The sequence below is a fragment of the Lissotriton helveticus genome, chromosome 1_1 (genome assembly GCF_964261635.1).
Source record: "Lissotriton helveticus chromosome 1_1, aLisHel1.1, whole genome shotgun sequence".
Lineage (NCBI taxonomy): Eukaryota > Metazoa > Chordata > Amphibia > Caudata > Salamandridae > Lissotriton > Lissotriton helveticus.
Genome location: NC_136057.1, coordinates 316,443,863 through 316,469,849, shown reverse-complemented (window position 1 = coordinate 316,469,849; position 25,987 = coordinate 316,443,863). Strand labels below are relative to the sequence as shown.

The 25,987-nt window shown below is 46.3% G+C and overlaps 1 long non-coding RNA gene across 1 annotated transcript in view; it reads left to right on the top strand.

The window, feature by feature from the left end:
* LOC144769469 (uncharacterized) overlaps positions 1 to 25,987 on the top strand; it is a 361,360-nt gene that overhangs the window by 31,580 nt on the left and 303,793 nt on the right. The window contains exon 2 of the long non-coding RNA XR_013598703.1: positions 745 to 841. This is a non-coding gene — a long non-coding RNA (uncharacterized LOC144769469). The remainder of the gene's footprint in view (positions 1 to 744; positions 842 to 25,987) is intronic.

The following is a 25,987-nucleotide window of genomic DNA, read 5'->3' as shown; positions in this document are numbered from 1 at the left end:
AATCCACAACCTGTTAATAAACACCACGTAAACACTCAATGCTGTGTTACCTCCATGTTTCAATCACATGTTTGTCTTATAAGTTGTCATTACCAGGTGCAGGGATCAATGTTCTTGAAAATCATGCCTCTGTAGGAGTGACCTAGGGATAATGAGAGAACAACAAGCACAGGTCAGGAAAGTGATTCACACCCATCACAACACACTGTACTGCAACATCCCACAAACCACACTCATCAACAATTAAGTGGATCACAGGACACACATCAGGGAGCTTTGCATGTACACCATCTCCCACACCCATTTGCGAACAGAACATACCAGAACAGGCAGCATTCACATGCCACATCCACACATCACCAGCAAACATACATCACGCATTGTCCAGCAGCACAAGAGGTAGTTACTCACATTCAAGGAAAGTAGAGATCAATGAGCTGACGCCTCTGGTCCACACCTTCTTCCTCCCCACAATCAGTGGACATGGGTAGGATGGGAGGCGGAGCAACCTGTTGGTCTACAGGGTCCTTGATCAGTTCAATGTTATTGCGCAAGGCCAGGTTGTGGAGCATGCAGCAGGCAATCACGATTTGGCATAGTTTGCCTGGTGAGTATGGCAGGGCCCCTCCGGTTTTACTTAAGACTCCTTAGCACACGTTTTGAATTATAGTTCAAGCAGTATACATGTGTTTCCACCATACGTCAGTCATACATTCATAAATAATTCAGATCCTCTTTATTCAGGGATGTCGTTGGTGTTGTTTAATTTCTGGAGACGTCACAGCCAACACGTGTTTCGTCGTTCTGGGAATGTAACCCACGACTTTCTCAAGGCTGTCAGGTAAACAAAAGTGACGTTGTAACATACTGTTTTTGATCATTATTTTAACAACTGTCATACATTGTATGGAATGTGTATTTGTTTTACTTTCGCCCACAATTTTAAAATTAACTTTCATTGCAATTGCGCACTCGGCGCACACATTTTGTGTATTACCTGCCTCTCCTGGAAGCGCTGTAGCCCCCACCACAGACGACTAAGGTCTGGCTGGGTTTGACTACTTTGGGCGCCATCTTGTGTGAGGCGAGGAGCCGGCGAGCGGTCTAGTGCTCTGCCCCTCCCGCCCCACAAGCTTAAAAACATCGGCGTTTCGCCCACTCGGCGATTTACAGCTGAGTGAGTAAGTCCTGAGGCGGAAAGCCGGGACTCTGCTTTTGTATAATCTTTGATGCTTGCACTCTGGTGCTTATTTTAACAACTGTCATACATTGTATGGAATGTGTATTTGTTTTACTTTCGCCCACAATTTTAAAATTAACTTTCATTGCCATTGCGCACTTGGCGCTCACATTTTGTGTATTACCTGCCTCTCCTGGAAGCGCTGTAGCCCCCACCACAGACGACTAAGGTCTGGCTGGGTTTGACTACTTTGGGCGCCATCTTGTGTGAGGCGAGGAGCCGGCGAGCGGTCTAGTGCTCTGCCCCTCCCGCCCCACAAGCTTAAAAACATCGGCGTTTCGCCCACTCGGCGATTTACAGCTGAGTGAGTAAGTCCTGAGGCGGAAAGCCGGGACTCTGCTTTTGTATAATCTTTGATGCTTGCGCTCTGGTGCTTATTTTAACAACTGTCATACATTGTATGGAATGTGTATTTGTTTTACTTTCGCCCACAATTTAAAAATTAACTTTCATTGCCATTGCGCACTCGGCGCTCACATTTTGTGTATTACATGCCTCTCCTGGAAGCGCTGTAGCCCCCACCACAGACGACTACGGTCTGGCTGGGTTTGACTACTTTGGGCGCCATCTTGTGTGAGGCGAGGAGCCGGCGAGCGGTCTAGTGCTCTGCCCCTCCCGCCCCACAAGCTTAAATGGTCCTCTTGTGCCGGAAGCGCAGCGGACGGGCGCAGCGGGAGCGCCGACTTCGCGCCGAAGTCGTGCCAAAGTCCTGCCCATCTGCGCCCGTCCGCGCCAGGCCGGGACCAGGGGCCACTCGCTCTGACCCTGTTCATATCAGGTATTCACGTCTGGCCTTATTGAGTCTCCAGCCATCCCCCTGCACTTTTGCCCCTAGCCTGAACTGTCTAGATGCACCACTAAAACGTCCTAAATGTGCTCTTACACTAGACTCTGTTTCCTCGGTCACAGATTCCTTTTCATCCACCTTCTGGGACACTTCGTCTACTATACATCAGGTCCCTTTTACTAAATCGAAATGCCCTGATTTGAACTTTATTAGTATCAATTGCCGATCTCTCCCTAGGCACAGGAGAGATATCTTTGACCTCCTTGAGTCATCTAGCCCGGAAGCCATGTTCGTAACAGAAACATGGCTCAACGAGAGCTCTGGCCCTGACATCGCCATGGCTCTCCCTAACAACTACACCTATGTGGGGAGAAACCGTGCTCTCAAGGAGGGCGGAGGTATTGCTGTCATTTTTAAAAGAGACTTTTCCTGTTTATGGGAAGACCTGGATTTTCCGGGTTGCGAAGCAGGTCTTTTTAAACTTCTTCTTTCTCCCTCTTTCACTCTGACAGGAATCCTCATTTACCGGCCCCCTGGTTCTGCCTCGGCATGGGCTTCTGCTCTTCCTGAGCTTATTGCCCCTATGATTTTACAATCCACTAATCTCCTTATAGTGGGAGATTTAAATATTCATTTTAATCAAGCATCTTGCCCTATAAGCACGCGCCTATTACTGGACTTAGCCGCCCTGGACCTCCACCTACTTAATTCCGGCCCCACCCATAAAGCCGGTAATTTATTAGATCCCCCTATTTCGAATCTTAAATGTATTACTTATCACTCTTCTTCTCCTGTTATCTGGTCTGATCATTTTATTATTGATTTTTCAATTAGGACATCCACTCATAATTCTTCTACTAGTCTAGACCCCCATAAGGCTAGTAGGAATTGGAAACGACTAGACAAGGATAAGCTGAACACCTACCTTGACATCTTCAAACCCACGTGCCCTATCATCACTACGAAGGATGTGTCTGTCGTCAGCTCCTGGTTGACATCAGCCCTAGACTCATGCCTTCCAACTCAGAGAAATAAATCTCAGATCCATCACCCTCCGGCTCCCTGGTTTAATGATGCGCTTCGCCTTGAAAAATCATGTTGTAAGAAATTGGAACGCATTTGGCGCTCCAATTACTGTACGACTAGTAAAATGAGATATAAGGACGCCTTGCGAGCCTACCACTCTGCCTGTGACACCGCCAGAGCTAATCACGCCAACATTACCATACTCAATGCCCAAAATCGACCAAAGGCCTTGTTCAAAGTGGTAAAAGATCTTTCAGGCATGTCTTCTGTGCCTAAAGACCCGAGTCTGGACACAATTCAATGTAATGCCCTGGCCAAAAAATTTTCTGGAGAAAATAGATAAGATTTACGCTATTTTCGATGCTACCCCCACTGTTTTTTCCGCATCTGTGTCTCATTTATCTAATCTTGTTCCTACCGATACAGTCAATTCAACTATCACTGCCCCTTCACTTCACTCTTGGGAGCCGATTTTGCTCTCACTCTTTCAAAACTATCTTAAAGAAATTAAATCCGGCTCTCCCCTTGATTCTATGCCTCCACAAATACTGCGCACTTTGGACCCAGCCATCCTTCAGATCATTCTAAATCTTTTAAATGCTTCTCTGGCTGAAGCTACGGTCCCTAATGAATGGAAGCATGCGATGGTGGTTCCATTGATAAAAAAGGCTAACGCAGACCCAAACAACCCTTCTAATTTTCGCCCTATTTCTCTACTTCCCTGCTATTCTAAGGTTCTTGAAAAACACGTTAACTCACTTCTTACTTCTTACGTTGAATCTTCTAATCTTCTACATTGTTCTCAATCTGGGTTCAGGGCTGGCTTCTCTACTGAGACTACACATCTCGGTGTGTCTGAGACCATCAGAAGACAGGTGGACAGCGGGGAGACTGTGGCACTCATTCTGTTAGACTTGAGTGTTTGACACCGTCTCCCACTCCATCTTGCTGTCCACCCTGAATTCTGTGGGTATTACTGGTCCTGCCCTGGCCTGGATTGCTAGTTTTCTTTCTAATCGCACCTTTCAAGTCTTTTCTTCCTCGTCTGTCTCCTCCATCTTTTCTTCCCTTCACGGTGTCCCTCAGGGGTCTATTCTCAGTCCTTTTTTCTTCAATCTCTACGTGAGACCTCTCGCCTTTTTGGCAGAGCAAGCAGGCCTCACGATATATTCCTATGCAGATGATACACAAATCATCTATTCGTTATCCACCAATAAACATCTTCCTACGTCCTCTCTACGGTCCGGGTTGGAGCAAATCGCCAACTGGATGCACGGTCATAAATTAAAATTGAATGGCGATAAAACTGAGCTACTTCTATTTGGTCCTCTCACCTCTCTCTGGGGCCCTCAACATTGGCCTCATCAGATGGGTCCCACTCCTACCCCTTCAGCCTCAGTTCGCAACCTCGGGGTCTCTTTTGACAACCAGCTGTCATTTAAGCAACATGTTGTAAAAGTCTCTGCCACCTGTACTACCATCATAAGGTGGCTGAGAAAAATCACATGGATGCTCCCAGCTGATACCCTGAGGATTGTAGTCCAGGCCCTTGTCACCTCTCGCATGGACTACGGGAATATTCTGCTTCTGGGTGCTTGTAAGGAGGTAACAAGGAAATTTCAGGTGGTCCAGAATATGGCAGTCCGCCTCCTCTGTAATTTGCCGGCCAGGTCACCGGCCTCTATCCATCTGCGCAAGTTGCACTGGTTGCGCATTGAGAACCGAGTAAAATTTAAAGCTCTCTGTATAATGCACCATATTAAAATGGGTAAAGCCCCCAAATATCTATCCTCTTTAGTCCAGCATTATGTTCCCTCCCGTACACTGAGATCCTCCACACAAAATACATTTCTGATCCCTCGGGTCAATAGAGCTAAAATGGGCGGCCGCTCGTTTGCTCTACTGGCACCGTCCTTATGGAATTCCATGCCCCAATCTTTACGATCTGAGATTTGTTACCTGACATTCCGTAAAGGAATTAAGACCTGGCTTTTTAATACTTAAGTTGTGTCCTGATTTTCTCTTAAACTCACTCACTCTCTGTTTTTCTTTAGCGCCAGGAAACCTTCGGGTAGCTGCGCGCTTAACAAATGTAATTATAATAATAATAATAATAATAATCATTACATGGTGTTTTTTTACATTCAAATACATTTTAGTGTATTGATTATGCTAACGTGGGCAGGTGGTGTTACAGGTTATACAGATTATGCACAGGTACATTGGTTATTGCAAGCATAATGTGGTTTCTCCATTCAAAATGGGTTCAGATACTATGTAAGAAATGCTAAGTAATTACTGCCAAAATGTATGATGCCTGTACTGTTGTTACATAAGGTGATAAGGCCACTTAATGGCACATGTACTTGTTCTGAACCCATTTTGAATGGAGAAACCACATTATCACAGAATTATTGGTCCATATTGAACCATATCACCAATCGAGCGGAATAGTGCAACAAATAATTTCACAGTAAGAACAATAATATTGTCCAAAACTTCACAATCACCAGAAATATATTTCCTCACTGAATATATAGACACTTAATGGCATTGGTTAAAGTCACCAATACGAGCACACAGCGATTGCACTGAACATATAAGGATTACTGAAATTCTTTAAATATAGGGAAACAATTGCCAAATAACCTCTTAACATAAGTAGATTTGAAAATTTAATATCATATTAAATAAAATAAATAAATAAACTATAATTTTGAGGCTTGTAAAGATAATGGTATGACTTCTCTACTAATAATGAGACTTTGACCTAAATATATGTAAACTCGAATACACACTAATCAACTACTATCTTAATAACAAACAGCCTTCTAGCGAAGGTTAGCAGACCTCTGCGCGTAGGACCAATGTTAATATAGAGAATTTTAGGGAGGCTAAGATGGCCACCGTCAGTGCCGAAAGGAATCCATCAAAGCCCTGTTCATGCGATATCCGGCAACCCGGAAGTGAACCTGGTCATGTGACACGGAATCAATCTCACATTGAATATATGGCACTAAACCGGGGAAGAAAACACTGCATCATAGATACGGCAGAGGGGACTGAGGTTAAAGCACGAGGGCTACAGCGAAAGGTAAGAGAACATATTTAATGTCGGAAACACGAGAATGCGTGAGTCGCCCATAGTCTAAAACGCTACCGCGACCTACAATCTGGTTTAAAACCGAGACCGTATGGGCGCATTTGGATAAACGCATAATACTGTCGCCCTTAGTCTAAAGCGCTACCGCGACTTAGAATCTGCTCTAAAACCGAGACCGTAGGGGCGCAGTTGGGTAAATGCTTAATATTATACATAAATAATACACTTTCTCAATAAATAGTCTATTTAACAACGGTTAACATGGCCATATCACTTGGAACTCTTGATTGTTAAATACGTGAAAAACGGTACTGTAATGGTTGGAATGGGAAAGAAACAAAACATAATGGTTTAACATGGTGCCATAATCCTAATAAGATTACACTGGCAGCTATGATTTACATACCAACAACTAAGTGGGACCTTAGCATATAAATACGACAAGTGTGCTCATGCGATGCGACAACTCCCTAACTTTCAAGTAAGGCGCTAGAACCGCAGTATCTTGCGTTTATAATCTAACAAAATAGCAGATTCATAATAAACGTATAAATTGAATTACAGCTGTCCAATTGAAAACCGACACTCCGGTCACAACCTAAGGAAATACACGCCACGAACAGATTCCCCTAACAGAACCCCTTTGAGGGTTGGAAATATCACCTCAACAAATGTGAGTAAGCATTATGCAAATATTGATAAAAGAACTTAAACTGTGAAGACTCCTGTAATATATTCAGGTCGGGTCTTGACCTAAATTTTCCTTTCGTTTTCTTCCTCACAGATAGAACGACATTTTGGAGAATAGGTACCCTAAGCACGACTTACGTTATGCATGCTATCACGGGTTTAGGTAGACCATTATGGCACTATCTTTTATATGAGATTACTTTGCACATGAATAGCCTTGATGCACGGTGATAAAAGGAACCACAGGTTTCTCCATATTCTCTCAATGGGTCCATATACCTTCTGAATTTTCCGGAGTACACCATGTAAATCTAACGGTTGAACATCAGCTAACTATGCACATATGCTTGCAATAACCAATGTACCTGTGCATAATCTGTATAACCTGTAACACCACCTGACCACGTTAGCATAATCAATACACTAAAATGGATTTGAATGTAAAAAAACACCATCTAATGATCAAAAATAATATGTTACAACGTCACTTTTCTTTACCTGACAGCCTTGAGAAAGTCGTGGGTTACATTCCCAGAACGACGAAACACGTGTTGGCTGTGACGTCTCCAGAAATTCAACAACATCAACGACAACCCTTAATAAAGAGGATCTGAATTATTTATGAATGTATGACTGACGTATGGTGGAAACACATGTATACTGCTTGAACTATAATACAAAACGTGTGCTAAGGAGTCTTAAGCAATTTTGTGGCTCTAGCCTAACCTAGAATAGGGAGTGTGGTTCTCTTCTCCTTGTAGCACCGTGCAAAAAATATTCAGTTAGAATTAGTTAAGGTGGACATTCCCTTGTGGCCCCAGAACCTAGTAAAATACCACCAGCCGAGCCCAAGAAGCCCCTCTGGTTTTATCCAGGCAGCGAAACCTAGACTTCAGCAGTCCAAAAGTATGTTCCACCACTCGACGTGTCCTCCCATGGGCATCATTATAACGCATTTCACCAGGGTAGTAGGATTCCGTATGGGGCTCAGCAGCCATGGCCGGTTTGGGTATGCAGAGTCGCCTAGGGGGAGGGATGACAGACACATATATCATTACCAGGACTGTTGGGAACACCATGGCACACATACAACACAATAGTCCTCACAGCACACTCACCTACAAGCCACGCACGTTCTGGATGCAGATTAGCCATCAGTTGGGGGACAATGCTGCTCCGCAGGATGTGTGAGTCATGTGCGGACCTGGGAAACCTGGCACACACATGGGAGATGATGTTGTCAGCCAGGCACACCACTTGCACGTTGATCGAATGGTAGTGCTTCCGATTGCGATATACAGGTTCACGTGCCTGGGGTGGAATGAGACCAATATGTGTGCCATCAATGGAACCCACTACGTGTGGTATCTGGGCCAGGGCATAGAAGTCACCTTTCATTGCAGCCAGCTCTTCCGCACGTGGGAAATGGACGTAATCATCCTTGTAATGCATCATGGCATTCAGAACATCCCGCAGTACCATGCTGAACATGGATTGTGACATCCCCCCGGCATGACCAACTGTGTACTGGAAAGTGCCTGTTGCGAAGAAGTGAAGTGCCGCCCTGACCTTTGCTGTGGGTGTGATAGCTCCTGGATATGTCCTGCGTGGCTGCAGATGAGGTGCCAATTGGGCTACAAGCTCCTGCAATCTACGTTGGTCAAGCCGGAATTTGCCGATCACCTCCTCGTTAACCATGTCCTCCAGCACAGTGTATGGTCGATGCACATTTGGAGCCCTCCTGTGTGGGAGTAGATGGTAGCAGATGTCAATTGACCAACACCGCATAGCTGTGCCACACTATCACATCTTGACCAACACAATACAAATAATACATGTTGCAGACACTGATTATATGTGTGACATGACCGATATATAAGGCACTACAGCTAACTACACACACAATGATCACCCACAAACATCCTGTGTGCAAACATGTCCAATGTAACGTACACACATGTTGAAAGAACTGCCAACAACACATGACTGAGGGCCCAAATGTGGACAAGCGTCCCCACAGAAACACGTAGACGTGCACACACAACACGAACATGGAACACACCCTCCTTGTCTTCATGCACCCATGACCCCACCTACAATGCTGGGCATACTCACTTGACATGCATGGGCACGCAACAGGCGACACACATACGCATACACAGAATGCATGTATACCCCCATTATTGCTACTTGTACCCACAAACCACACACTCACAACAGCTTCTGAATGTGGGTACACACCCTTGATGTATTGTGTACAAATGGAAACGTGTGTCCGCCAAACCAAGATGTCAACACATCGCCATGCACATCTGACGCAACTTGGGTGCACATCACTAGCCTTTGATAATCACTGGCAAGGTCAATAAAATGACCACACATGCAACAAATGGACATGAATGACATACGTGGACACGGGCCATTGACTTGACATAATGATTCTTGCTGCATTCCGGACATGTCCTAACACACATGTACAACTATGAACATTGCATGTGTGCAGAGACATGCAGTGTGTGTACACACGCCATCCGGGTATGCCTTCCCCCAACACAGAAGATGATCGTTGATACTGCAATTGTGCATGACATGCTGCATGGTTAAGGACCATCACGGTCACACCCCGCCAAACGCATGTGCGCACTACCGCGACGCATCTTTTGAAAATCATCACTCACTGGCATTGCAATGGCGGTGCACACATTCTGCGGGGGCGGTGCAGGCTGACACATACATTTGAATATGCAAGTTGAAATGGCAGTTGGTACCCCCCCTTACAGCCACATTGCAGCACCCACCGCAGACCACCGGACCTGGGCGGTCACCCACTGCCAGGTGCTGCCCGGTCACCCACTGCCGGCCCTGGCCGGTCACCCACCGCCAGGTGCTGCCCGGTCACCCAACGCCAGCCCTGGCCGGTCACCCACCGCTGGCCCTGGCCGGTCACCCACCGCCAGGTGCTGCCTGGTCACCCACCGCCGGCCCTGGCCGGTCACCCACCGCCAGCCCTGGCCGGTCACCCACCGCTGGCCCTGGCTGGTCACCCACCACCGGGTGCTGGCGGTGGGTGAGCGGCCTGTGCATTGAGGTCACCATGGCATGGATGGGCCTGGCCGGTCACCCACCGCCGGGTGCTGGTGGTGGGTGAGTGGCCGGGGCCGACGTTGGGTGACCGGGCAGCACCCAGCAGTGGGTGACCGGCCAGGGCCGGAGGTGGGTGACCGGCCAGGGCCGGCGGTCTGCGGTGGGTGCTGCAATGTGATTGTAAGGGGGGTCCCAACTGCCATTTCGAATTGCATATTCAAATGTATGTGTTAGCCTGCACGGCCCCCGCGGAATGCGTGCTCCGCCATAGCGACGCCAGTGAGTGATTATTTTCAAATGATGCACCATCGCGGTAGCGTGCACATGCGGTTGCCGGTGTGTGACCGTGACGGTCCGTGCACATGTAGCCAATGGAAACAGGTAACGCGGGGCGCGTAAGCGCATTAAAAAATAGCGGAAGCCGTGCACCGCCACACCAGGGCCAGTCATTGGCTCGTTTTGAATGAGGCATCCAGGGAAAACCAATTGCTGCAGACGTGTGCCACTGATATGAGCTCAGGGCCCTATAAATGTGTGAATTTCTGCAGCACACATTCACTGCTTCCAGCCACTGCTGCCTGCGACCATCACCTCGACCTGCTGCTGCTGAGCTATCCAACAACTGCTGCCTGCGACCATCACCTCGACCTGCTGCTGCTGAGCTATCCAACAACTGCTGTTGTAGTGCCACAGTCCTGGACCTTGCCATGCAGAGAGTGCGAGAGATCCTGTCTCGTCCCTTCACCACAGCGGATGTCCTTGTGGACGGTGTGCTCCGCTACTATGAACGGCTCTACGGTGCCCCCGGACAGAGCATGGCTGCTGAAAGATACGTGTTTCTACGATGTTTGTGAATGTCCAACTGTCCACTGACGTTCCCCTCTTGTCTCCCATCATAGTAGATCAAGCTGCACCTTCGCAAGGCCGTGTGGAGGAACATAGCACGTGATGTAGGGGCAGTGGGGGTGTGCAATAGACGACACACACACTGCCACAAGCGCTGGGACGACATATCCAGGCGTAGCAAGAATGTTGCGGAGATGACACTGGGGATGATTCCAAGATCAACACGGCTTGCACAACGCACCATGACCCCTCTAATGCACTGTATCATTTCTGTGACGCATCCTGACCTGTCCTCCCGGCTTAGAGGGGATCAACAGCAAACTAGCGGTAAGCAGATTGTATGTGTCTGTGACTTGTGAGTGCATGCATGTATTGGTGCTCAGACACAGTAGTGACATCCGTGGTGCGTATGTTTTGCTGCAATTGCATGTTGGTGCCATTAGCGGAGTGAGCGTTAGCATCCATGACCGCCAGGTGGACATACCAGTTGCTTTGTAGTGGATGGTGCCACGACATGCCGTTGAGGTCTGTGGTCCCACGGCATGACATGTGTGGTGGTGTGCATGCACTTGCCCTGTTTGTTTGATGCACATGTTTCACAGGCGCCCCCGGTTCTTTGACATGAGGATGTCTGGTAGGGGTGGTTCGTGTGCAGGACGGGTACTACATGTTAGTCGACTGTAAGGACAGTTGTGATTTTGTAACCTTCAGTACGTGAGTGTGGCACTTAGGTAAACATCTTTTCTCTCTGTTTCAGATTTGACCGAGTGCACTGACCCACAGACGACTGAGATGAGTGGTGGCAATGCATCCGGATCCGAGATCACACACACGCAGACTGACACTGAAGAGGGCAGCCCCGGCGAGGGGGACAGAACCGTCCCTGAGGACTCACATGTGGAGACACCATCGTCCTCATCTTCAGACAGTGTTGGTGAGTCAGCACTGTTGGCAGACACAGGGAGTGGGCAATCAACACCTTCAGTCGGTACACAGCACACAGGGCCCACACTGGTACCAACTGCAACAAGTACTGCTCGTGCTCGCCAGAGTAGGGGGAGCAGAGTTGCCTTTGGTGCAGGCACCGCTGCCCCTGCCCCTGTGACACAAAGTGCACTTTGTGCTGAGGCTGTTGACCTGCTGCAACAGCTGTGTGTAGGGCAGACCAACATGATCAATGCATTCCAAGGCCACGATAGGAAGTTGGGGCAGGTGGTAGCATTCATGGAGGGGATGCATGGCGATGTTGCTGTTCTCCACAGAACAGTTCAGTTCTTAGCAAACACTGTCTTCAGCCATTCTATAGTCGCATGGCAGGGTGCTACTTCAGTTCCCCCATTCACACCACTTGATGTCTATGGGGAGAGTGACATTGGAGACCAGGCCTTATTTTCGGGGTATTGCACTAGAAGCAGCCACCGGCAGCAAGGCAGGGCATGGAGGACACAGACACCATCCCCTAGGACAAGAAAATCTTTCACCGAACACAACATCAGCTACCCTGGGGTTGACACACAGGATCCTCAAGGGGTGTTGGAGGAAAGGGATTCACATGTAACACAGGCATCCCCCTCAAAAGGTACTCCCAAGGCCAGGGACACTCCCAAGGACAAGGACACTACAATGGAAAGGGCACCTCCCAAGGTGAGGGACACTCCCAAGGACAAAGACACTACAAAGGAAAGGGCACCTCCCAAGGCGAGGGACACTCCCAAGGACAAGGACACTACAAAGGATAGGGCACCTCCCAAGGGCAGGGACACTGCCAAGGACAAGAACACTACAACGGAAATGGCACCTCCCAAGGGCAGAGACACTCCCAAGGACAAGGACACTACAAAGGAAAGGGCACCTCCCAAGGGCAAGGACACTCCCAAGGACAAGGACACTACAAAGGAAAGGGGACCTCCCAAGGGCAGGGACACTCCCAAGGACAAGGACACTACAAAGGAAAGGGCACCTCCCAAGGGCAAGGACACTCCCAAGGACAAGGACACTACAAAGGAAAGGGCACCTCCCAAGGGCAGGGACAATCCCAAGGATAAGGACACTACAAAGGAAAGGGCACCTCCCACAGGCAGGGACACTCCCAAGGACAAGGACACTACTAAGGAAAGGGCCACTACAATGGACAGGGACACTACAAAGGACAAGCCTACTCCAAGGGACAGGGCACCGACCACGGATCAGGCACATACCAGAGACAGGACACCTCCTACGGCCAAGGCACCTCCCAGGGCAAAGGGTTCTCCCATGACACGAGCTCCTCAGGCTGATGTTGTTGAAGGAACGTAAGACACATGTGTCTGCGGTGGAGTCCCCCCATACCTCTACTCCCATCCACACCCCGCAGAAGCAGAGGAAGGAGTACACTGTTGTTGCATCTCCCATTACACATGATGCAGAGGGCAGAAGGCAGGCCCACAGCAAACGTCAAGCAGGGTCCAGCACGTCCCCAGAAAGCAGACCCCCACCAGCACATGATCCAGCTTTGATGGGTGATGTTTCTGATGAGGCCACACCACTTACCAGTCCGGTCATGTCCGGGGTGCCCCTACATATCCCAAAGAAACAGAGACACACAACAGTGACACCTGCCCACACCAATGTCGCTCCAGTACAGCTGTCCCCAGCTCCCAGAGCCACCCTGCCTCCTGGCCCATACAGCCCTGTGGCTCATCATTTCAGTGGTCCTAGTGGGTCAGCTGCAGTTCACTCTCATGTGTCAGATAGTGGCACAGTGTCTGTTGTTCGCTGTCATGCCTCATGTAGTAGCACTGTGTCAGTTGTGCCCTCTCCTGTTTCAGGTACTGGCACTGTGTGTGTTTGCCACTCTCATGTCTCAGATGCTGGCATGGTATTTGTTGGTCACTGTACAGGGACATGTCCTGGCAGTGTGTCTGGGTCTATGGCTCATGTGTAAGTCACTAGAGCTGTGGCTGTGTCTCACACTCCTGTATCTGGGTCTAGGGCTCATGTGTCAGTCACTAGAGCTGTGGCTGTGTCTCACACTCCTGTATCTGGTGCTGGCAGTGTGTCTGGGTCTATGGCTCATGTGTCAGTCACTGCATCTGTGGCTGTGTCTCACACTCCTGTTTCTGGTGCTGGCAGTGTGTCTGGGTCTATGGCTCATGTCTCAGTCACTAGAGCTGTGGCTGTGTCTCACACTCCTGTTTCTGGTGCTGGCAGTGTGTCCGAGGCGACTAGGTCAAGCAGTCCACCAGATTCTGTGCTGTGAGGTGTAGCTCCCATCACTCACATGTCATTTGACTTGGTGTGTAGATTGTCCATTGTAACCACCCTTGCATTATAAATGTCCATGGGACCGGGCGCTTGGCCCACGTACTTGTGTTGCCTCAGATGTACCTGCTCTGTGCCATGGACTGCTGATGCACTTAGCCCCTCTCATGTGCTGCCTCTCATGTACCTGCTCTGTTATGGACACTGCCCTGTTGCTGTTCTGATACTACATTGTGCCCTCCCATGTGCTGCCTCTGATGTGCCTGCTCTGTTATGGACACTGCTCTGTTGCTGTTCTTATACTGCATTGTGCCCTCTCATGTGCTGCCTCTGATGTACCTGCTCTGTTATGGACACTGCCCTGTTGCTGTTCTGATACTGCATTGTGCCCTCTCATGTGCTGCCTCAGATGTACCTGCTCTGTTCTCTGCCATGGACTGTTGATGCACTTAGCCCCTCTCATGTGCTGCATCAGATGTACCTGTGCCTTGCCATGGACTGTTGATGCACTTAGCCCCTCTCATGTGCTGCCTCAGATGTACCTGCTCTGTTATGGACACTGCCCTGTTGCTGTTCTGATACTGCATTGTGCCCTCTCATGTGCTGCCTCAGATGTACCTGCGCTGTTCTCTGCCATGGACTGGTGATGCACTTAGCCCCTCTCATGTGCTGCCTGTGATGTACCTGCTCTGTTATGGACACTGCCCTGTTGCTGTTCTGATACTTCATTGTGCTCTCTCATGTGCTGCCTCAGATGTACCTGTGCCTTGCCATGGACTGTTGATGCACTTAGCCCCTCTCATGTGCTGCCTCTGATGTACCTGTTCTGTTCTATCCAGTGCCCATACTCTTGGCTACTCTCGGATTATACCACTATTATGTGCAATAAAGCAAGTCAATCGTGTGTAGTGGTTTGTCTTTGTCATTCCTAGTTGTCTCCTTGCATTGTTGATATATTGGTGCTGTCGTAAATGCTGTTTCCCCAACATGCCCCTCCCCCTCCCCACGTCACGGGCCCGGAAGGTGCGTGAATCTATATGCGGCAGTCCAGCCGCAGAGTATGCACCACCCCGTTAACGTGGGGGTCACGGCAGTGAAGTAGCAGCCGTACATGGAATCGAGGACGGGCCCACTTGTGGAGTCCATACAGGACTTGATTGTGTGCTTTCCGTACTACACTTCCCAGAAGTCTCACTGGAGCCTCCCATCGACGGGCGAGTTATATAATTGGAGAAGTGTAGCGGGTGCACACACCGCTTCCATTAAAGCCCCTGAAGAGAAGCAGATGGAGCTTCGAAACGCGTCGGGCAGATCCATTACGGAGCGGCGTCTACAAGCGGATCCCGTCCTCACCTACACATAAATAAAGCTGCTGCTCGCGTGCTACTCACATGGTGGACAACCTTGGAGCGTGAATCTATAAGCGGCAGTCCAGCCGCAGAGTATGCACCACCCCGTTAACGTGGGGGTCACGGCAGTGAAGTAGCAGCCGTACATGGAATCGAGGACGGGCCCACTTGTGGAGTCCATACAGGACTTGATTGTGTGCTTTCCGTACTACACTTCCCAGAAGTCTCACTGGAGCCTCCCATCGACGGGTGAGTTATATAATTGGAGAAGTGTAGCGGGTGCACACACCGTTTCCGTTAAAGCCCCTGAAGAGAAGCAGATGGAGCTTCGAAACGCGTCGGGCAGATCCATTACGGAGCGGCGTCTACAAGCGGATCCCCGTCCTCACCTACACATAAATAAAGCTGCTGCTCGCGTGCTACTCACATGGTGGACAACCTTGGAGCGTGAATCTATATGCAGCAGTCCAGCCGCAGAGTATGCACCACCCCGTTAACGTGGGGGTCACGGCAGTGAAGTAGCAGCCGTACATGGAATCGAGGACGGGCCCACTTGTGGAGTCCATACAGGACTTGATTGTGTGCTTTCCGTACTACACTTCCCAGAAGTCTCACTGGAGCCTCCCATCGACGGGCTAGTTATATAATTGGAGAAGTGTAGCGGGTGCACACACCGCTTCCGTTAAAGCCCCTGAAGAGAAGCAGATGGAGCTTCAAAACGCGTCGGGCAGATCCATTACGGAGCGGCGTCTACAAGCGGATCCCCGTCCTCACCTACACATAAATAAAGCTGCTGCTCGCGTGCTACTCACATGGTGGACAACCTTGGAGCGTGAATATATATATGTATATATATATATGTGTCCCTGGCCTTCAGTGCTTGATTTTGCTTGCGAGACAGTGTCACTCATAGTCGTTGAATGTCACTCATAATTACACTGAAATTATGAAAATGTCACACATAGCAATCTAAAACCTTGGCAGCTATGAAAAAGAAAAGAGTTAACAATAGTTTTCTGTAAGAGTCATGATTTAGTCGTCTGAATTAGAAGTATTTGCATCTATCCATGAGGATATTAACGTGCACAGCATCGAAACATGGCTTAATGGGAAAAAAAGGTGCTGTGATGCGGCCAGATGTGACCGCATCATAGAGCATTTTTTTAACCAGCAACGACGGGGGAGGGGCAACAATGAGGGGAGGAGCGTGGGACAAACAAGAACTTGGGGTGAGGGGAAGGTATGCAAACTGCAAGAAAAATCCAGGGTGGGTTCTATGTATCCCTTTGGCCACAAAGAGCATGTGTAAGTTGGTGAACTGAGATGTATGTTCACTTTATAAATATGTCTGCCTGCTCTGATATGATAACCGTATGTGTATGTACAATCTTGGAAAGGTGATTCGTAGATGTATACTGCACGTGCTGTCGGACGTTTAGGCCTCAAGGGGAGAGAATGTGGCGTTACAGACAGAGCTGCTGACTATTAAGTAGAGAAACAGGGTTTGAGTTTGAGTGTCGGCCAGTGGGATGAAAAACTGGGCGCTCTTTCAAATGGGCGTGGCCAATGTAATTAAGGGTGTGGCTTATAACTCATAATCAAAAATCTGGCTTAGCATAGTGTGCCACCCAACTTGTAAATTGCCGTTTCTGTCATGGCATCCAGATATATGATACAACAAGTAACATTTCTACCACAGGTCAGGATTATTGGCTTTGTCAATGGTTGTTAGTTACAAAAGATAAATAAGCAGCAAGTATGGCTTGTATATAATATTGAAAAAGCTTCCACTTAAAGCCCTGGTGACACCACGACAATGTTGCTGCTCCTGAGTTTCAAAAAGAGAAGGAAAATCCAGAGAGAAAATTACTCTCTTTAAAGGATTTCTCTTCCCCTAAAACACTCACCTGGCATGAAGTTATTCCCTAAATTCTCCACTAGTGAGAAGTGAGCAGTGTGGCAGCGCACATCGATGTGCTCACCTGCCATGAAGTCATGCCGTAACTTCTCCACTAGTGAGAAATGAGCAGTGTGACCAGCACTCAAGATGTGCCTGCTGTCACTGCAGTCCGGAAAAAAAAAAGGACCAACTGTGCCAGGGCAAATAAAGAGCCCGATAGAAACCCGTTTTGAGGCCCCTTTTAAAAAACTGCCGGTGCTCAGCAACTGTGAGACCCGGCCCACTTAAAGCCTTGGTGTCGGCTCGACATTCTGTGATGCTGAGCAAATTATCTCCCTGTATCTACAAAAATGAATGTGTCCTTGTGTAAAGTAACTGAAAGCGCTGCAATAATACATACAGGAGGTGTTCATGCTATAAAAAACTGTATATCAAACAAATTGCTGCAATAATACCTGTGGGTGGTTTTTGCACTATATAAAACAGCAATATAAAAAAGCAGGTGACGTAGGACGAAGCAACTGAAAACATAGCACCCCTACGTAGTGCTCCAAGACAAAAAAAAGTCACTCCTAAAACAGGAGCAGTAGATGGACACAAGTCTTTAGTCCATGCTCTGGGGGAGGGAAGCGGCTTGACACATTCATGCCATGGACAAAAAAGGGATAAAGGGTTTGATTGCAACAGTGGCGCAAGAAAATGGGAGGCCCATAGGTTGTCTGAAGGCCACAGACTGTACACAACATGTCTCTTCGGGACAGCTCATACACTGTGTAGCCAAGACCTAAAAAGTGCTAAGAACCATTCATGGCCAAGCCCACACAGTTCACTAGTGAGTCTGTGTAGCCTTCAGTCACATTGCTATCTAGGCCCCAGCAGGGTAGTGAGCCAGCCTAGCGTAGCGTACTACAACAACAAGGTTTACCTATGAGAAAATGAGGTGAGTTTTATGTGTTGCACCCCGTGATTTTTTGAAGGATAGAAGTTTCAAGTTTTTTTTATCCTGAAATTCGCAGTTATACCGCTTGGATACATGAATAAGAAGGGGACCTGGCGAGCTGCATAATGGTCCAAAGCAAGAAAAAGCCAACAGAAAACAGCATGAGCCAGCAACATTCTAGGTTAGAGATAGAATATATCTGGCTCTATTTATTAACAAAATATAGCACAGGGAAAAACATTTTTAAAATGCAACATGCTCATATTCGCTGGGCAGGAGGCCTCTGTGGATTAGTGCCAAAAGAGACCACAAGACCCTTGACATCCACCTTGCCAGCCCTGGCAGGTGTGATACCTTGTCCCTGGGATCCACCAGTGTACTCTGTTTCAAGGGTCAGCACCCTTGATGAAAGGGAGTTGCCACCCAGAGGCTAGAGGCGCGAGCACAAACAGGGCGTTCCTTTTCTTTCCCCTCCTCCTGGTTATTCACACCAGGAAGCACAATCCAATTGTAATAATTTCCAAAGGTTAGATGGGCCTGTTTACAAGTCAGGCCTCCCAGGGAGTGCTATTGAGAGGGTGCACATGAGGACATCACAGCATTCTCACACAAACAACGCTGATTTGCGATTTCTGTTCCTGATCCTAGCATAGCCATTGTGTAACAGATATTTTGGGAAAGTCCTCATGAGTTCTAGGGAAAGACATAGTAGGAGCCATAATGTGTTGACACCTTTTACGACTCCCACTCACTACAGCGCTGTATATGTGTGAAGCCTGCTACGGTGGCCTATGGAAGAGGGACCAATATACAAGGTCCAATACAAAGACATTGAAAAGACTTCAGGGCTTTGATTTGAGTGTCAAACAAAACAGTGTTGGTCTTGATGTGAACTGTGTACACTCAAGAAGTCTTAGAAATTTCAAGAAAATACAAATTTCCGTAGTGCGACTACGCAAATTCCCCCCACCCCTAAATTAAAAAACACAGTACTCAGGACCTAACAATGTGTACACAGGCAGATATCAGGACTGTGGATGTGGTGATTTATCCTCAGTTATAAGTGATGCTCACAGTGGGGAAGCAGATGTGTCCGAGGGTGTGGGCAACGTACCCATAAAGCTTTAATTGTTGATATTTGCAACTTTCATACTTATGGCTCTATATATGTATAAAGTGCAAGTAAAATCAAACAATGCTGTTGTGTTTCTGTTTATTTTCTCAGTTAATGAGACTGTATGCATTAAAGCTTTCTGTAACTACGTGTTTGTTCTTTTTGAGAAGCATCATATTACTACTCTGTGCTTGTGTTTGTAATTGTTGGGAGCACGCGCTCCTGGCCATAGCAATAGCCTCAGCACACCATGAAGTGTGGTAGAGATAATCTTGCTGCGTTGTGATTCAACTATTGTATTCATAACCATGTGTGTCTTTAAACAAATTGCACTCTTACCCACAAGCGTAAGTGTTGTAGTTCTATCTAGGACCCTAAATTTGATAGTCCTGATTTATGCCATTATGTGGTTATAATCATTAATATCGTTATAAAGGCATAAGAATCATATCCATATTTAGTCATAGCCCATGCTGTCCAAGGCTACTTCCCCAGGGTCCTAGCAAGTACAACGAGTTCTGTAAACAAACCAAACCTCCAGCAACCTGGACATTCCCCATTGCTTTTGTTTTGATTTCGTCCTAGAACTCCTGTGAGCACTCTAAGAACGGCCAGTTCTTAGTGACATCTTTATTGACGTCTTATGTCCAACCTTACGTCAAACCCGGCAACTTTCAGGTATAAATATACCAACGTTGCCTTAAGCAAACACACGGTGGTGGTTTTGGAGCAGAGCATATATCGACTTGCCTGAGAGCCCAGCTGATGCGAGAGCCCACGGACTGGGATATCGAGTCCTGAGAGAGAGATACAAGACCTCCTGCTTTCTAAATACCCAGGTACGGAGCTGACTAAAACCTTAGAGAGAATTCTTGATTCAGATTCTTGGCAAAACCAACTTAACTTAAACTGCTACTTACTTACTCCTTCCCACGTATTAGGCTTAGGACAGGTACAACGGGGTAGGCATATTTAGAAGCACCAGTTGAGTACGTTAGTCTATGTATATAAGTATGTATATATTTTATCTATTTTAAAGTATCTTATGGCTAAGAAACCATATCAATGCTTTTACAGTATTATTTCTTAATCCTCCTTTTACTGTACGCACTTTACTTTACTATGAGTATTGCAATTGTGGCAATTCATTTCTCTTGTATGAGAAAGAAGACTGCTCAATAAATAACTACCTTTGATTGAAAACGCCCATCTCTCTTTTCTCTGCACTCTGGTGAAACTAAGTATGCACACTTGACTGCGTGAAATAGCTGTCTATTATTTTCACACGACTCTAGACATACACTCTTATTCTGAGGGAGCAAAGTTGTCATGTTATATGGTTGTCAGAAGCTAATCCCTTCTTGTCTATCCAGGGAGGTTAAACTCCTCCTCGTTTATTTGAGAAAGTTTCTAGTGACCTCTGAGCTAGCTGGCAAAACCTAAGTCTAATATAGTCAGTAGAGACCTAGTCGACCTCAGTCCTATGTCTACACTGCTGAATATATTATTCTAATGCGCAGAGCCTATTGGGAATATAGGAACTACACTACATGGCGCCCAACGTTTGGTAAGACGATAAATCTAACGCAAGACGTTAGAGTAACTCAGTCGTGCTTTTTCACACAGAACCCTTTTCTCGTAAATACTCCAAAAGACGTCTGGAGTGGGTAAAAGGTTAAAATCCGCCAGAACTTAGTAGGAAGAGATTCCTATGTAAAGTTTTTGGTTTAATCAACGTTGAAGGATACAGTGTTCCAAAATATTGTGCACCTAATCTTTGTTTCCTTGAAACTTGATCTGCAACAAAAACCTTTCTGTTAGTAAAAATGTCAGAAAGTGAAGACGAAAGGGAGGCAGCTAGAATAGCAGCTCAACTCCTAGCGGATGACACAAGTCTCCGAGAAAATGACCCAAGTGTTATACTCATTCCGGTCAACATAAGAAAAACTATAACTCTTAAACTTATAGAAAACGGACTGACATCACGAGGTGGTATAGTCATATTTGTGATAGAGGCCCATGAATATCGGCAAACAGAGGTATTCTATTCATGGATAAACTTTCCAGCAGCAAACGCTGTCACACACGACTTCCACTATTACAAAATAGAGGAACCTCCGGAAGAGTACACCCCTTTCGAGGAGGTGGAAATCCCACTAAATTACCAAGAGCACCTGCTCTGGTTTAATGGCGCCCTAAAACATAACAATCACATCACCAGGCTCTGTCCACTAGGTAGACCAGGAGCAACATGGCCGGTTCTAGCCAGCTACACACCACATCCAGACATCGAAAAAATGTCAGTACCAGAACTTTTAGCTCAGCTAAAACAACTGATTAAAATACATAGACAATTAGTCCAATATGTAATGCGGACTACAACAGTCCAACCAGCAATTAACATTCCACAGCTGGCCCCTCATCAGGGGAACACAAACAAAATAACACCACAGAACATACAATCGTGTCTTGGTAAAACACCCGCAAAACGGGAACAAATTCCATTCTGGTTAGCACAAAAAATAACTCAAATAGAGGCAGTATTTCCGGATACTACCCCTACTGAGAAACACAGAATTCTGACTATCTGTCTTCCAATGGGGATCGCACCACATGTGGAGGACTGTGACACTTGGGGCACAGTCTTTGCTTCCATTTACACAAAAACACATGGTGTTCCGTCCATGGCGGTTATACCAGATGTACTAAGACAGATTCAAAATGAATACGGTCCAGAACCTGCTTTTACTCTGGGTATGAAACTACTGAAAGACTTCAAGCAGGTCTCGGCTATATTATTAGCCAACATAAAAGGAGTAGCAGCATCTGTGGCAATCCGCCAGAAATTGAGAGAGACAGATATAGCAGAACAACCTTTTGAACTTGCCAGAAACATAGAAAAATCCTATGAAGAACTAGGTAGAGATAGTTTGGGTGGAAAACCAGTAAAACCCCAACTAACTGAAAATCCTGAAAAGATATTTATTAAAAATAATATAAACACTCCAAAAAAGAGCTGGGATGGAAATAAACAATCCACTCCCAAAGAAAAAAGATTCCAGTCCAGAGGAAGGTCTCCTCGGCGGAGAGAAAGATCTCCGGACCAAGGAAACAAGTCTCCCCAGAGGGAGCCCTCTGAGAAAAGATACAACCTTAGAAATAGGGATAATCTGAAAAAACCTGATAGATACCAAGATATTGATACACGTCCCTCTCGATCTTTTCAGAGTTCCTCACAGAAATCGGAAAGAATAGGAAGGTCAGAACAAAGGGAAGAGCACGTCAAGTCCAAAGACAAAGAACCTGCTCATCAAAGTAAAAAATTACAATTTCCAAGAAAGAAGGTAGCCAGTATTAAAATAATTAAACATGCCAAGGATACTGAGGACACAACTGAAAAACGGAGAGTGGGCCCAGACAATGCTAGACAGCGCAGCAGAAGTGACCATAGCTCGCAAGATCCTAATGAATCTTCTGGAGACAGTGGACATGAATGAATACATTCAGGTGGAAACTGCAGATACCAGGGTTAGCAAACCTCATAAAATATACGAAATAACATTACGTATAGAGGGAGATAAGACTAGGAAAGTAAGGGGTCTATTTTGGGATAACCTGTCCAAAGGCTATGACATCCTTTTAGCTGAGAAAGACTGGCCACCAGAGTTTGTCAGGGAGTGCCCTCATGGCGAAGAAATGATTATGCCTGCCTTCTCAAATCATATTCCGATTCATAAAAAATATACATATGCAAGAAAATGGGCAGTAGCCCAAGCTCCTGCATTATATAAAAATCATGTAGGATGGGATGAGGACTCTCCTCCTCACAAAATCCAGTTAAAATGTCAACCCACTGCACAAAGGCAGTACCCAATTAAACAAGAAGCTAAAAAGCAAGTCAGGGAGATCTTAGATCAACTTGAATACCAAGGGGTGATTGAAACATGCACCTCTCAAATGAACAATCCTTTGTTTCCTGTCTCCAAGCCAGACGATTCATATTGTCTAGTTTTGGACTACAGACACCTTAACTCATGTTGCAAAACATTTGCAGTACAAAACTCACACAGTGCAGCACTAATGAATAACATCGTGCGCAAAAAATACAAAACGACATTAGACATCTCTAATGGATTCTTTTGTCAAAACATTGCACCTGAAAGCAGGTATTTGACCGCTTTCTCAATAATGGGGTCGCAGAAAAATTTCTGTCGAGTCCCACAGGGATTCAAGAATAGCCCAGGATTATTCTCAGCAAGAGTAACAGAGTTACTACAAATATATGATGATGAAGCATTATCCTATGTCGACGACATCTATCTCACAGATGATGACCTGGATACTCACTTGAAAAGAGTGAACACCATAATACTTGGGTCGCAGCAGAGGGTTACAAATTCAACTTTAAAAAGTCACGAATTGCCCATCTAACAGTCCTGTTTTTAGGATATGAATTATCAAGTGAAGGCAAAAGCCTAGCGGACAATTTCTTAGAGAAGTGCGCTGTACTCCAAGCACCTAAAACGCTGAAGAACTTACAATCAATACTAGGTTTCCTGAATTTCGGAAGAACTTACATTCTAAACTATGCAGAGAGGGTTAAACCTCTCTATGAATTAATAAAACATGATTTCAAACCAAACAATTGGACTCAAAAACACACAGAAATTTTGAGATCATTGCAAACAGACATGTTAGCTAAAACAAAATTACAAACAAGCGAAAATACACGCAACCTTGTAATCTGAGTCATCCCAGGAAGATGCGGATTCACGTACCTGACCTCTAATGAGGGAGAAACGGTACCAATAGCTTTCAAATCACACTTGTACACACAAGCTGAAATGAAATTCAGTTCTACTGAAAAAATTCTAACTGCGGTCCAGACTGCTGTAGCAAAAGAAAGACCCCTAGCACAAGGTAAACGAATAATAATCGTTACACCAGTACCAGCCCTAGAAGCGGTAACAAAAGCAAGCATTCCAAATGCTAAAGCACCACATCCGAGATGGATACAATGGGTTAATTCTCTTGCTGCAACAGACGTAGTATACGAATTTGATCCTAATTTGAAAACACAAGAATTTCTACAATATGAGTATGAATGTCCGCTGCCGACCGAGATTCTGCCTCTAGAACACTACGGCTGTACAATATATACAGACGGATCAGCACAACCCGCAGTTGGTGGTAAGCAAGCTTACAGTGCTGCGTGCGCGATTGTTAAAGGTCGTTGGCACAAAGGAAAATTTAGACCACGGGTCACTAAAACGCAATCTCTAAGAGACTGTACAGCTCAGCGAGCTGAACTACTAGCATTTAAGATGGCGCTTGAAAATACCGATCGCGAATTCCCCACACTAATAGTGTGCGATTCATATTACTGCGTTCAGTCTTATAATGAATACTTGCAGAACTGGGTTCAAAACGGTTTCAAAGATGCAAAAGGTGGCACAATCAAGCATAAAACGCTTTGGGAACAAGTAGTTCTTTTGCAAAAGGAACTACAAAAGACTCATGTGATACATACACTGAGTCATCAACGTGATGGCGTTCACGTTGCGGGGAATTCATTGGCTGATGAAGCCGCGAAGGCAGCTGCGCAAACGGCTTCCGTAGCAGCTATCACCCGGTCAAAAAGAAAAAAACGGGACAAAAAGCAATCTATAACGGCGAGGGTATTAGGTTCGGGTGATGGGTGGGTCCAACATTTAGCAAGTGTCCAACGTAGTCTTAATAATCTGCCAAGAAATTCTCTAAAAGGTTTCAGTCCGTACGAACTATTGTTCGGGACTAGAATGCATATTCAGGACTTAGATAGTCAGACTTCAGTGGTAGAAGAAAAATGCTTTGATATCAAAGATCGTTTGGCTATTTTACAGGACTTAAATGAAACAAGAAAAGGCCTGAGCAACATAAAATTAAAACAACAGCCAACAGCCACTGAAGAAAAACCACCTGTCCCAGCAAGGCCTGTCTGGATTCCAAAGATTGGGGATCAGGTCAGAGAGAAGATCGCGGTGAAGAAGGAATTTGGGCCTTCTTACAGAAAAGCAGTACCTGTCTTAGCTGTCAGCGGAACAAGATCAGTTGTACTACCGCCCCTTGCTGGTAAAAAGGAGAATCGAGTTGTATCAATCGACCTGGTAAAACCACAATCATGTGGCCAATAAAAAGTAGTAGGCCCAGTGGGCTCCCAAGAAGGAGCAGAGTACCAAAACTTGCTACAATACAAGAGGTTCAAACTGAGAGACTAATCACATTTGATAAACCTGCAGTGAATAAAAAAGGACTATGCAACAATGCCATGGAACTTGTGCCTCTTGAAACCCAAATTGCAACAGTTCGTCAAGAAACACCAGTCTACAACGATGTAGCCTCAGACTATGCTAATGAAACAAAGAAAAATCCAAAAGCAAATGAAAATTCAGAACCGATTCCAACAATTGACAGAACTGCATCTGGCTACTTCATCAATTTCGATGACTTTTCTGAGGATCCAAGCCAGCCTGAAGAACAGCCAACAACAAAAACTTTTAAAGACATAGTAACAGAACTCTTTCATCAACTCAAAGAAACATTTCTGATTTCTCCATGGATTGAATTTTGGATTGTGTTAGGTGTACTTTTCCGCCTGCTTTGGCTCATCATGGTTCTTTGTTTAGGAA